The sequence below is a fragment of the Hesperophylax consimilis genome, chromosome 25 (assembly GCF_061612785.1).
Source record: "Hesperophylax consimilis isolate HC1 chromosome 25, BYU_Hcon_1.0, whole genome shotgun sequence".
Taxonomy (NCBI): domain Eukaryota; kingdom Metazoa; phylum Arthropoda; class Insecta; order Trichoptera; family Limnephilidae; genus Hesperophylax; species Hesperophylax consimilis.
The window spans coordinates 20874112-20887603 of NC_142860.1; positions in this window are offsets into that span (position 1 = coordinate 20874112).

Below are 13492 nucleotides of genomic sequence, written 5' to 3' on the forward strand. Positions count from 1 at the left end.
CGTTCTATATAAAAAAATTAACAAATTGTTATGAGCAATAATTAACGCCTGAATCTCAAATATAAATTTAAAAAATCTTACGTGAAAAAATAAATGCCGCCAACGGGAATTGAACACGTACCTTCTGATGTCCGGTCAGGTGCTCTGAACCACTGAGCTATGTCGGCTTATTTCCAACCCGCCAAATAATTCTAAAGACTAATTATTGCTTCAAATTATTTGTTATCCTTTTTGCTATGAATAAAACCTTATCTTACAAACATTATTTTATCATTAAAAAATAATAATATTTGACAATTCAAAATATTTCACCAACAAATGTACCTAGATATATTATGGTCTCGACGCCATCTAGTGGGAAATTTAGCACTAACAAAGCTTTTCCTACAAAAATAAAATTGGTGGTTTACAGGTGAAAAAATATAAAATAAGCAGTAATTGTTGATTGAGGTACTAGTACATATTAAATTATTTGGCGGGTTGGAAATAAGTCGACATAACTCAGTGGTTCAGAGCACCTGACCGGACATCAGAAGATACGGTTCAATTCCCGTTGGCGGCATTTATTTTTACTCAGAAGATATTTTCTATTTGTATTGATATTTCAGGCGACCAATTATTGCTTATAATTATTTGTTAATTTATAATTATCTAAAAAACCATTTCTTTCTGTAAGTGAAGTGTTTAACATATTCGGTTTTACATTTGTACATTTTAAAATTTCAGCAAGTATATGGGTATCATGTAGTCCAGCATTATTTGTCCAAATTTATTTTAAACGTTTTGGTACGATTAGTCCTTGTATATATTACAAGTGAGCTCGTGCTTTATTGTCACATATTAATATCTGATTGTATCAACGTCACTTTTACATTGTTATCTACCAGAGACGCATAGTGTCTAAGGGCTAGATCGTATTTTCTTAAGTACTTATGTAACTGCAATCAGTTACAAGACATGAATGTCAGGGGTATCAGAACTACGATAAGGTCCACTCGTATTATCCCGGTTAAGACACTTACCACTTGTGCCAGAATAACAGATTACACGATATACTATATTCTCAATTTATTGTTACTGATATTATCTTTACAGAAATGCTTGTATTCATTTATTACTTTCAATAAAAGGTCGTCTCTGAAATAATACTATTATGTACAATGCGGCATAAAGCTCATACTAAAAGCCGTTGGTTAAGATGGTATAAAAATACTGCGAATCTATCTTTATAAATGAAGATGTAAATATAGTAAATTAAACTTTTAAAAATAAAAAAAATCAGTCATTTTAAATACATGTAGGATTACGAAAGATTTTTTAAATATTTATATTGAGGGATCAGTAGGATTTATAGGCCCAATTAGAAGTTCTACCCAGCCGAACCCTCTGATATGAAAATATCTGGAGTCGGTGAATTATTTTCCCATTTGAACTCTAGTGATTTGACATGTTGTTCTTATATTGTTTTGTATTTATTTTACTTATATAATGCACTTGCATAATGTGGATTGACTAGATGATCATTTGTGGAAAAGTGTGTGGAAGGGTTAAGTTTTTCCTGTAAAACCCACAATGAAACAGCTGATATTAACCCACTAAATAGCTGATTAACCCTACAACCATCATTAAACAGCTGATATTAACCCACTAAACAGCTGATTCAACCAACAGCCCACATTATAAAGCTAATATTAAACCACTAAATAACTGATTAAACCCACACCCCACATGAAACAGCTGATATTAACCCACTAAACAGCTGATTAAACCCACAGTCCACATTAAACATCTGATTGTAACCCTTTAAACAGCTGATTAACCCCACAGCCAGCATTAAACAGCTGATATCAACCCATACGCTACTGATTTTGTCTGAAAATTTGGCCTGAAAAATTTCAACTTCGGATTCGATTTACTCGAAAACGAATAATACATTATTCTATATAGGTACATCTGATATAGGTACACCTATATCATACAAAACAAAATTTTAAAAAAGTGATATTCTTCTATGAAAATATACGATAGTAGAATAAGGAATGAACCTTAAATATTTTTTTATTCATCAAAACTATAATTCAGGGTTGGTATCAGAACTTCATTGTGCTTTATAAGCATTTAAATAAAATAAATCTGTGAAACTACATACCTTAGTCGTTATTTTATAACGTCATATTATTCAAGATATACTTTCAAATCTGAAAACTTCACCTATATTCCATAATAACCACGGCGCCGTTTAAAAAATATCAAGTGCCCATCGAAATGCAAGTTTCAAGATAAGTTAGAAATGAAATGTGAATCACTAGGAAAATTATTTCAGAAATTGACACTTCACTTTAGTATAGTTTATCTGATTCGATTTTCAAAATTTCCTTTAAAGAAAGCATTATGTCGCGGATACACATGCCAGTAAAAAAGCATGTTTAAAGCATGATTATCGGGCATGCTTGTAGGTCAGAATACACACGATAGATTCAGGCTTGCTAATTACTCATATCTCGTATTTGACTCAAATGAAATAAGAAACGAACTGCAAGTTTTATTTTTGTAAAGAAACAAAACTATTACATAAGTGCATAATGAAGTTCAGAAACTTCACAACTCATCTCTGCTAACTACTGGTATAGTGCGTTCAGACTTACTGCGCATCTTCTACCACTCCCAACCTCACACTGCGTTGAAAAAGCATACGCCCGTGCGATTGAATGCAAACGAGATACTAGCACGAAAGTTACCAGTAATGCAGATGCCACTGGCATGCTAAAGACCGCAACTGACATGCTTTTCAACGAGTTTATGCTAAAATCTGTATTGGATTTGAAATAAGGTATGTCAGTAATTTTTAAAGGTTTTTAAAGGGTATAAGAGTTAAACCATGTATATATTCTATATGGGTTAAACATATTGATTCCGTCATCTCATATCTTCGACCTTGTACAGGGTTTTCCAATAAGAGGTGTTATTTTGAATATTAATTAAGGAATTAATGATTTTTTATGGCCGGAATTGCATGGTATTGATCTGAACAACGTTTACTTTCAACAAGATGGCGCTACGTGCCACACAAGCAACGACACCATTGATCTTTTACGGGAAAAGTTTCCGGACCGTGTTATCTCTCGAAGAAGTGATCACAATTGGCCACCGAGATCTTGTGATTTAACACCTTGCGACTTCTTCCTTTGAGGGCACGTGAAAGAGAAGGTCTACGCCAACAGCCCAGCGTCAATTCAAGACCTCAAAGATGGAATTCGTGAGGCTATCGAGGACATAAGGCAGCCACTTTGCGATTTGGTTATGGAAAATTTCATGAAAAGGATATGGTCCTGTAGGCGTGGTCGTGGTGGCCATTTGACTGTTGTTATTATTCACTATTAACGGCATACCTTCTTCTTTATAATGAAATAAACATTCGATCATTTATATTAAAAAATGGCATTTTTCTTTGAATATCAAAATAACACCTCTTGTTGGAAAACCCTATATTACAGAGTATACCTATATAGATTATTTAATAATTTCTATAATAATGTTAATATCATTACGTAAATATTATAATATGCAGTAGGTTCAGGTACTTGTAGACGAGTGCAATATAGAAATATTACTTACTTTACTAGGTATTTGTGAGTGCATTTATAAAGGAAATATTTAAATGACAAGTGTTTGCTTTATCTCGAGATAATCTCAAAGGTATTATCTGTTGACGCAATAAGATAGACGTTATGTACTCTTCTTTTTCAAGGCCATCATTACTACATTCCAAGATAGTATATTGGAGAACATCTCTTTTCCGCGTGCTTTATTATTATTAAAAAAATTAAAAAACATTACTTTGAAAGAAAGCAGTGGTCTCCTGTCGTCCTGGTATTTCACCAAAAGTGCAGCATGATTTTTATTATTATATTTCTGCAAATTCTAATTGAATACTCTTTAAATAATTTATTTATTTTGGTGATGACAAAGCATCGACTATTTTTTTCTTTTTGTAAACTTCAGGAATATCTGGTGGGGATTATCCCAATTGTCCCCGTGAAGAACCGCCACTAGAAAATAATATATTTATTGTTCTTACAACATCCGTTTACTTGCTGAAATTTAAAAATATAAAATGCTTGCAGCATATTTTTAGAGAACGCAAATCAATCAAATATCAAGTCAAAATAGCCACCTAGTCAAAGTAAGGCTTGCTTGAATAATAAAGTGGATGCAGTAGAATTTGAAAAATGCGAAAGGAACGTACAAACAAATTAACAGACATGTAAAATGTTTACTTTTGTCAGGCAGGTGTCATAGTATCGTCAAGCTCAGTCAAAGTTAGCAATCTAGTCAAAGTAAGGGCTTGCTTGAATAATAAAATGGATGCAGCAGATTTTCGAAAACGCAAATTTTCAAGTCAAAGTTAGCCACCTAGTCAAAGTTTGAACAATAAAGTGGATTCGGCAGAATTTTCAAAAACGCAAACGGAAGGTACAAACAAATTTACAGACAAATAGTCGCGTTAAAACAGAACTTCACTGGACTCGGTCAAAAAAAGCCAGATAAAACATAAGGCGATTAAATTATCAAACGAAAATCAAGCTACCGCCTACCCAATTTCTACCGATTCATAACAAGTTTCTCGTTAAATCTTAAAAATTCAATAAAAAAATATATTTCTATTTTTGAAGATAATATCTATACATTTTTTATGCTGAAACGTTAATTATATGAAACTCCCTCGATATAAAAGAATCGCAAAGTACCTAAACTCCGAAAATTATTTAAAACACGTTTTGTTCTGTTATTATGTTATAGGAATGAAAAAAATCGCATTATATCTCTAAATGCAACTAAAGCATTTGTCGAAAGATTTTTGCTCTATTTTAAACGAGTAGTGTTTTATTAAATATTTTCACCATTTTCGCCTAATTATTATCGTTTTTATATATCTCCCTTTCAAACCATCTTTGAACGCTTACTACGGGGCATTAAGGCGATGCACTAAGTAGTTATGCAAAATCATGTGTTTTTGGTTTGAAAATTTGGTCGCCTAGAAATTTTTCAGATGATGCTTTAATTAAATACTGCTAGTAGAATACATCTTGGCCTTTGAAATAATCGAGTATTTTTTAGATAAGTCTTTTTATAAGCCCAGAAAAAATAATGTATGAGTCCTATGAAAACTGTTTTAATGTTAAAAATCTCCTACTTACGAACCCATTTTCGGTTATTATTTCATTGTACGTATAATGTGGCAAATTAAGTTATTTATAAAATGATCGGAAAACATTTAAATATTTATGCCTGAAAATCTACAAAATAAAATAAAAGGCATTTTTTGGCCATGTTTTTTTCTTGCGTAAATCAAAACAGGCGGATGGTGTTAATTAAACCTTATCGCCATCTACGTAAGGGGTGTTATTGATAGCGGCTCGATTTAAAATATTACACGACGTAGTGCATCGCCTTAAGAACGAAAACTAAGCCCATGATTTTTAAAATAAGTACCTTTTCTAGGTTTATCTACATTACTGAACATGTTAGGTTATTTACACAAAATAGAGGATGCATATTTATCTATTCTGCGTAGAGCTCTCGAATAGTTTTCCTTTGATAAAGTTCAAGGAAAAGCAAAACGCTGATTCTTCAATATTGACTAATGAAACATCCATTTAGTTCTTCTACATAAATCACGACATTTTACACACCTTTATTTTATAATAGCTGACGTGTACCCATCGTTGCCCGGGGAATTATGAATGGTTTTGAGATGATGAATTCTAGTTATACCTGATGACAACACTGGTTGCATTTTTAAGATGGAGATAATATTATTGTACATTTTAGTATTTGTTTCAGTTGATCGTATCACTTCTTCCTCGGGCGTCCTCGAATTGTTCAACCATTTACTTCTAAGTCGTACATTCTCCTTACATGATTATTTATATTGAACGAAGGGTAAATGCAGGTAGCTCCATTAATAGAGGACTGAACGCAGTTGGCGCTAACAAAAAAATGTCCAAAGAAGCGAAGCTAGCAGTCTACAATGGAGTGAGGCATGGAACTAGCAGAGAAAATGTAGAAATGAGATCCCTGAGGGGTATGTGTGGTAAAACCATGTATGATCGTGTGAGAAATGTTGAGATCCGCAAAGAGTGCAAGGCTGATGTAAGCTAAATGAGTATGATCAAGAAAGGGACGATTAGATGGTTTGGGCATGTATAGCAAACGAGCGAAAAAAGGAGTATAAGGAGCAGAAGTCGGGGACGCCCGAGGAAGACATGGCACGATCAAGTGAATCAGATACTCGAGTCGGGCCGTGTCAAGAGTCAGAATGATAAAAGAGTATGTATGAGATGGTGTATGAATGTGAATGAGGCAAGGAGTGTGTGCCAAGACCGAGTTGTTTGGCAATCCGTCCTCTCTGCCTACCCCTGCGGAGAAACGGCGTGATGGTTATTTAGTTAATTAATTATTTGATTCATGTCTTTCTCCGGCGTCCCGGACTTTTTCTACTATTCACTTCACGTAGTATTATGAAATCCACGTTGTTGTAAAAAAAACCACATTATATTGACTTCAATTCGACTCCGTATCTCGTTCCAGTGCAGATATAATGCGTTTAGTCTTCCTCGGTGGTCCCCGATTTTTTCTGCCATCCTCTACCTTGTTAGATACTATTAAATATTATATAGTCTTTAAATCGACTCCGTATTTCATTACGGTGCGGAGATAATGAGTGTTCCTCATTTATACCACTCTCTTAACACTTCTGGCACTAATAAGATCAAACTTTGAAATTTAGGCGAAATTAATCCAGAGTCAATAGTGTAACAACAAAGAAACATTCATTTTAATATATATATAGAAGAAGATAAATTATGCTTTGGATGTTGAAATATATTATTCAGTGAGTCAGAAAAAAAATTATTAGAAACAAAATAATGATTACGTTGATGTAAATCCAAAATATTTTATGGAAACCCCAAATATTTATTGAAATATTGGTTAATTTACACCCCAGATGAAGCCGATATCGAATGAATGATAACGCTATATGCATAGCACAAAGAATAACAGTTGAAAAAACTTTGTCTTATTAAAACAAAGAGTTAAATTAAACAACTTTGTGTCTACTATTATTGAAGTAACGTCCGGCGTACCTCAAGGAGCCCATCTAACACCGCTTTTTTTACTTGTTTATAAACGACATTATTAGTATTTTTTCTCATACTCGCTTTTGCCTTTTTGCGGACGACAATAAGATTCTAAAAATAATAAAAAATCATGATGACTGCCTTCTTTTCCAATCGGATATCGATTCTTTCAATGATTGGTGTAAAATTAATTGTTTGAAACTAAATGTCGATAAATGCAAAATTATGTCCTTCTATAGATCAAAAAACCCGATTGTCTTCGAATACAAACTTAATAATATTTGCTTGACAACTGTTACATCTATTAAAGACCTTGATGTCTCTCTTGATAGCAAGCTTTCTTTTCGGGATCACATAACTGCAATTGTTAATAAGTTTCATCACTAGAATCACTTCGGACTTCAAAAACATAAATACCCTTAGAACTCTTTACTGCCCCTTGGTTCGCCCCCATCTTGAATATGCTTGTGTTATCTGGTTTCCTTTTTATGCTGTCCACATTCGACGCATTGAATCTGTTCAACATCGGTTCTTAAGAGGGATTGCTAGGAGGCTAGGTTTAGAAAAAGGCAAATACTCATATGATGAAATTGAACTAACTCTAAACCTCCTTTGGAAGTCCGTCGGGAAATAAATGACCTCATTTGCTTCTTCAAAATTATAAATGGTATTATTGATTCACCTACTCTACTGCAACTCATTCCCTTCAATATCCCCTCGCAAAGACTCAGAAATAATGAACTGCTCTTCCTCAACCATCATTCGACAAATTATGGATATTATTCACCACTGTCCAGAATGTGTAGACTGGTCAACTCAAGTCAAAACCTTAATTTTTTGGGATAAGTCTGAATGATTTTTGCCAGTCGCTTAACAAGTGACGGAATATTATAAGTGTCCTGTGGTCCTGACCCACGGCGTATTCTTGACTTGATTCGACTTGTCACTTTATTTTCTTATATTCTACCATATGTCTTTGCTTTCATGTACCTTTGTCTACTCCTGTATTTTTCATTTTACTTTATTCGTGTTATTATTTTGTAATTTGGACGATGTCCGTTAGTAAATAAACATTAGTTTATCATAAAAAAAAATAATTGAGTTATTTTAATTTAATTTTTTACTAAACAGAATTTACAAATATTGCGCGCTGTCTTATTTTTCAAAAATTAATTAGATGCTTTCGCATAGCACAAAGGATAACAAATTGAAAAAACCTTATCTTATAAACATTAGTTTATCATTAAAAAAATATAATAATATTTGACAAGTCAAAATATTTCACCAACAAATGTAGATATAATATGTCTCGACGCCATCTAGTGGGAAATTTAGCACTAACAAAGCCTTTCCTACAAAAATTAAGTTGGTTGTTTACAGCTGAAAAAATATAATAAGCAGTAATTATTGATTGAAGTATGTACTAGTACATATTGAATTATTTGGCGTGTTGGAAATAAGCCGACGTAGCTCAATGGTCCAGAGCACCTGACCGGACATCAGAAGGTGTGGGTCCAATTCCTGTAGGCGGCATTTATTTTTACTCGGGAGATATTTTCAATTTGTATAGATATTTCAGGCGTCTAATTATTGCTTATAATAATTTGTTAAATTAACTCAGGCCTATTTTATTATTCTGCCTTATAAAAATTGTGATATGAACTTAATATTTTTTTTAACTTCGGTAATATCAGCGCAGTGCCTAAATACTACACATCATAATATACGTCAACCTCTACCTACTGTTCTCAGAATTTTATTCTCAGATAACATATTTTCAAACTTAAAATTATAAAACTGCGTATCATTTTCATGATTAATTTAGTTGGCTATCAGAATCATAATAAAATAGATATAAATTCCAGAAGATATGATCAACTTGTAGTTTGTAGCCGAGTGGTCCAAAGCGTCGAGATCGCACTATACTACGCCAATCCTATGAAAGCTAATTCCTCCATCATGTCACAAACAACAATTTCAGTTTATTTATAATGGGAGTAGGGAAAATCAAATATTCTCAGGTTATTCGTAATTTTTATATATGACTTGTGCACGGAGAAAAATGAATATTGCCAATGCATTAAAAATCTCTTTAAATTATTGGTAATCTGGTTAAAAACGGGATTGCAGGCCTAACGAACGAATTGACATGTTTCCTTATAAACTTTTAGTAAATTACGAATATATTTTGCTATCACGACGTTGGAACACGTTTTGAGAATCCGAATATTTTCGCATTTCGTCATGAATTATTATCAAGCTAAACTTCCATTTGTTGTTTTAACCGGATTACAAATTTGAAGAGATTCTTAATATACAAGTAATACTCATTTTCTCCTTTTGGGTACACCTGCATATTAATATTTATTCCTCTCCTTCCTTTGGATGTGGAATACTAATTAATTTTTATTTACAAACACAGTTACTGCCTTAGGAAATCGAGTGAGGACTTTTGCGCCACCTTGTGGATATCCTTACTTTTCATGGAGGAAACGTATTGTTTATTTATGCGTAAATCCTTTACATTGAACCGATCGTGTTTCCGAAATATAAATTATTACTGTTTGTAAATGATAAATATTAGCCGAAAATAAATAAAAACTGTTAATTTTCAAAAACGAGACGGATGAAAATTATTGATCTGAGAATGTTTGATTCTTGGGAATTCGGTGAATTTGATTCGGTCGTGAACAGTTTGTTGAAAATTTGTCGAATAACCGTCGAAGAATCGTCGGAGATTCGTTGAAGATTAGTCGGAGATTCATCGAAGAATCGTCGGAGATTTGTCGAAGATTCGTCGGAGATTCGTCGAAGAATCCTCGGAGATTCGTCGAAGAGTCTTCGAAAGTGTCGTCAAAAGTGCGAGCGAGCATCAAGCATTAAGGCCCCGTAATAAACGTTCAAAGATGGTTTGAAAGGGAGATATATGAATACGAATGTTAGAGGGAGCGCGGTAATATTAAAAAAATGATAATAATTAAGCGAGAGGCTAACTTGACTCTGGCTTCGATGGAGTCCCCGTGCCTGAGCTGGTCACTTAGAATTACACCAAGCATGTCAATGGAATGCATGTTGGGAAGATTGTTTCCGTTAAAGAAGACAAGATTGTCATTTCGATCCCTTTTAGACCAATTTTGAAATTGACACAAATTAAAGAATTAGGCATTACTTTTTAATCAAATCTTTCATTTATTAACCAAATGACGGAATTCTCTAACATGTTGGAATTTATTAGGTTAACTGGGAATTTCAACAATATTAAGTATGTTAAACTGCTACAGTTTGCCTTCGTTAGAAGTCCACTTGAGTAAAATTCTCCCTTATGGAACCACACTACAATATACATGTATAAGCTATTGAAAGAATACAACATAAATTCTTACGATTTCTAAGTTTTAAAATGGGTATCCCAGCAATTTTGTTGAACAACATGGTTTTCCAATAAGAGGTGTTATTTTGATATTCAATAGTAAAAGATCAATGGTTTCGTTGCTTGTGTAGCACGTAGCGCCGTCTTGTTGAAAGTAAACGTTGTCTAGATCAATACCATCCAATTCCGGCCATAAAAAACATTAATTATCTCTCGATAGCAATTCATTCACCGTAACTGTTGATCCAGCCTCATTTTCAAAAAAGTAAGGTCCAATAACCATAAACCGCACCAAACAGTCACACGTTGAGGATAGAGAGGCTTTTCAACAATAATTCTTGGGTTTTCCGAGCCCCAGATGAGACAATTTTGTTTTTGACGAAGCCACCGAGGTGGAAATGGGCCTCATCACTCAAGATGATTTGCATTTGATTCACTCAAGTGAATTTTAATAATTTTAATGCGTTGTTGAAGCGTGTATTGTTCCATTTTTATTAATAACGTAGTTTCTACTTGTTAAATGTTAAAAAATGACAGTTTCAAAAGTAAAATCTACCAAAATAGCGGGCTATTCAAAATAACACCTCTTATTAGAAAACCCTGTATAACGAACGATCTTTTATGATTTGAATTTTTCTTAAATAAAAACAAAATAACGTATTTTCACTTACTTGGTATTTTTATATCAAATTCTAAATGATTGATTTGATATTCCAGAATTGCTTGCATTGATAAGCTTTTGGATTCCACCACGTAATACTAGGAGTCGGGATTTATTTCAGTGCAGAAATTCTGGGACTAACTACCATTTATATTCATCTTTGCCTAGAATAATAATTGAGGGAAACAATTATATCGAGATAGTGGACATCTTTAATTTTTCACTACACAAATACAAAATCCCTGTATTTTTATGTCGCGGCTTCGAAAGCTTTAAACCTAAGACACTTTACGCATACGCATAAAGCATAATTTGGCCGGCCTGCAGTGTCACACTAAGCTACAATAATCCCCAGGAGAGGGGATCAAATCAACTGGGGAACTGCCGCGAAATATCATTTCTTTGTATGGGATCTGTCACCTTGACAGATGTCAGCCGCGTGATCACGGGGCTGCGTAAAATGATCTGATCCCCTCCTCCTCCTCGCATAGTTTTCAAATATAGTCGTCTGGTGCATCATTGTCGCCACGCCCACACTTATAACACACAATCTGTCAGGTATATCTGAGAGCGATATGGAGTTGTATAAATCGCTTTGATGCGTTTATCGTATTCTGTCACCTCCATTATTATGAAATAATAATAAATTTTAATTTTCATGTAAGTTTTTCCGAGTATACTACGTACTACTGGGCAGAGTAACTTGTCTTCTAGATAGATAACAAAATACCAGTTAACCGTGAAATGACTTCAGGGGGTAACATAAAATTTATTTATCATTTAATAAATTAAAAACATAAAACCAATGATTTATGAAATTAATTTGTGAATACACCACTTTTAATCAATAATAATCATCATGTTAAAATGAAGAATTTAAAAATAAACAAGTATAGACATATAAGTACACATAGAAAAAAAAAATAATGTTAGGTGATTAATTAGTTATTATTATATAAAATAAATTGAATTATTATAAAATGGTGATTTATTACATTTATGTGTATAGCATTCTTTTTGTGGGCATATAAAACAAAAACAAGATAACATTTTGTCTAAGCAGTTTGTATAAAAAGTGTTTACAAAAGTGTATAGTGAAGTTATAAGTGTTTGGTGTAATAAATGGTTAATATTTTATGAGACACATAAATTGATACAAATTAAACAAAAAAAGTTTCAACTGCTGTATCGAAAAGCCATAATTTTAACCCCTGTAAATATTGAGGAAGTTTAGTGATCAATGAATATTTTTCGGTAAAAGATTGAAAGTACGAGGTCCAATGAAACTGCAGTGTGTTTGCATTTGTTTTGTGTTTGTTTGGGGAGTATAAAATACATTATTATTTCTAATGTTGATTCTGTTTTCATTTTTTTATTTTTTTAAAGATTTATTTCATAGTTTTCAAAATAAATAGTTTACAGAGACAGAATAGTTTAGATTCTTTGTATTGAGGAAGTAAAACCAGTGTGTTCGAAAACATTAAACGATATTTAAAAATAAAAATCTCTGGTTTTTACACCTGATTTGTCACACAATTGGGAATTCCTTTGTTGTAAAATTTACACTATTTTTCATATCATTCAATCAACGATCAATGATATTGTATGTAATAATATCATCTTTTGTGAGATTCAAGAATCTACTGCGAGAATCTAATACTTAATCTTATCTAACTCAATTCAACACGTGTTGGTAAATTTTAAACCACCGTCCCCCCTCCAAATATTGTACCTAATAAGTACCTAATCTAAAAAATGTATTGTGACGACAAAGTGACGTCAGAACTATATCATGCTGACAATTTATATTAATTTATTAATTACCTGTGACCTCTGAATGTCAAAGATTCGTGTTGACAATTATTTTACAAGCAATAATTATTAGCCTGAAACACTCATCCACATTGAAAAATCTCCTGATAAAAGATACATAACGCCAACGGGACATGATTTTTCAATGTGGATGAGTGTTTCAGGCTAATAATTATTGCTTGTAAAATAATTGTTACCCTTTGTGCTATGCATAAAAAATCTTGTCTTAAACATTAGTTTACCAAAAAATAATAATTAATATTTGACAAGTTCTAGTATCTTCACCAAAAAATGTAGACAATTTGTCTCGACGCCATCTAGTGAGAGAGTTAGCACTTACAATGCCTTTCTCATATAAAATAAAATTGTTTGTTTTCAGGTGAAAAAATGTAACAAGCAGTAATTGTTGAATGAAACACTAGGATTTATTGAATTATTTCGCGGATAAGAGATAAGCCGCCATAGCTCAGTGGTCAGAGCTGTCGACCGGAAATCGAAAGGACACGG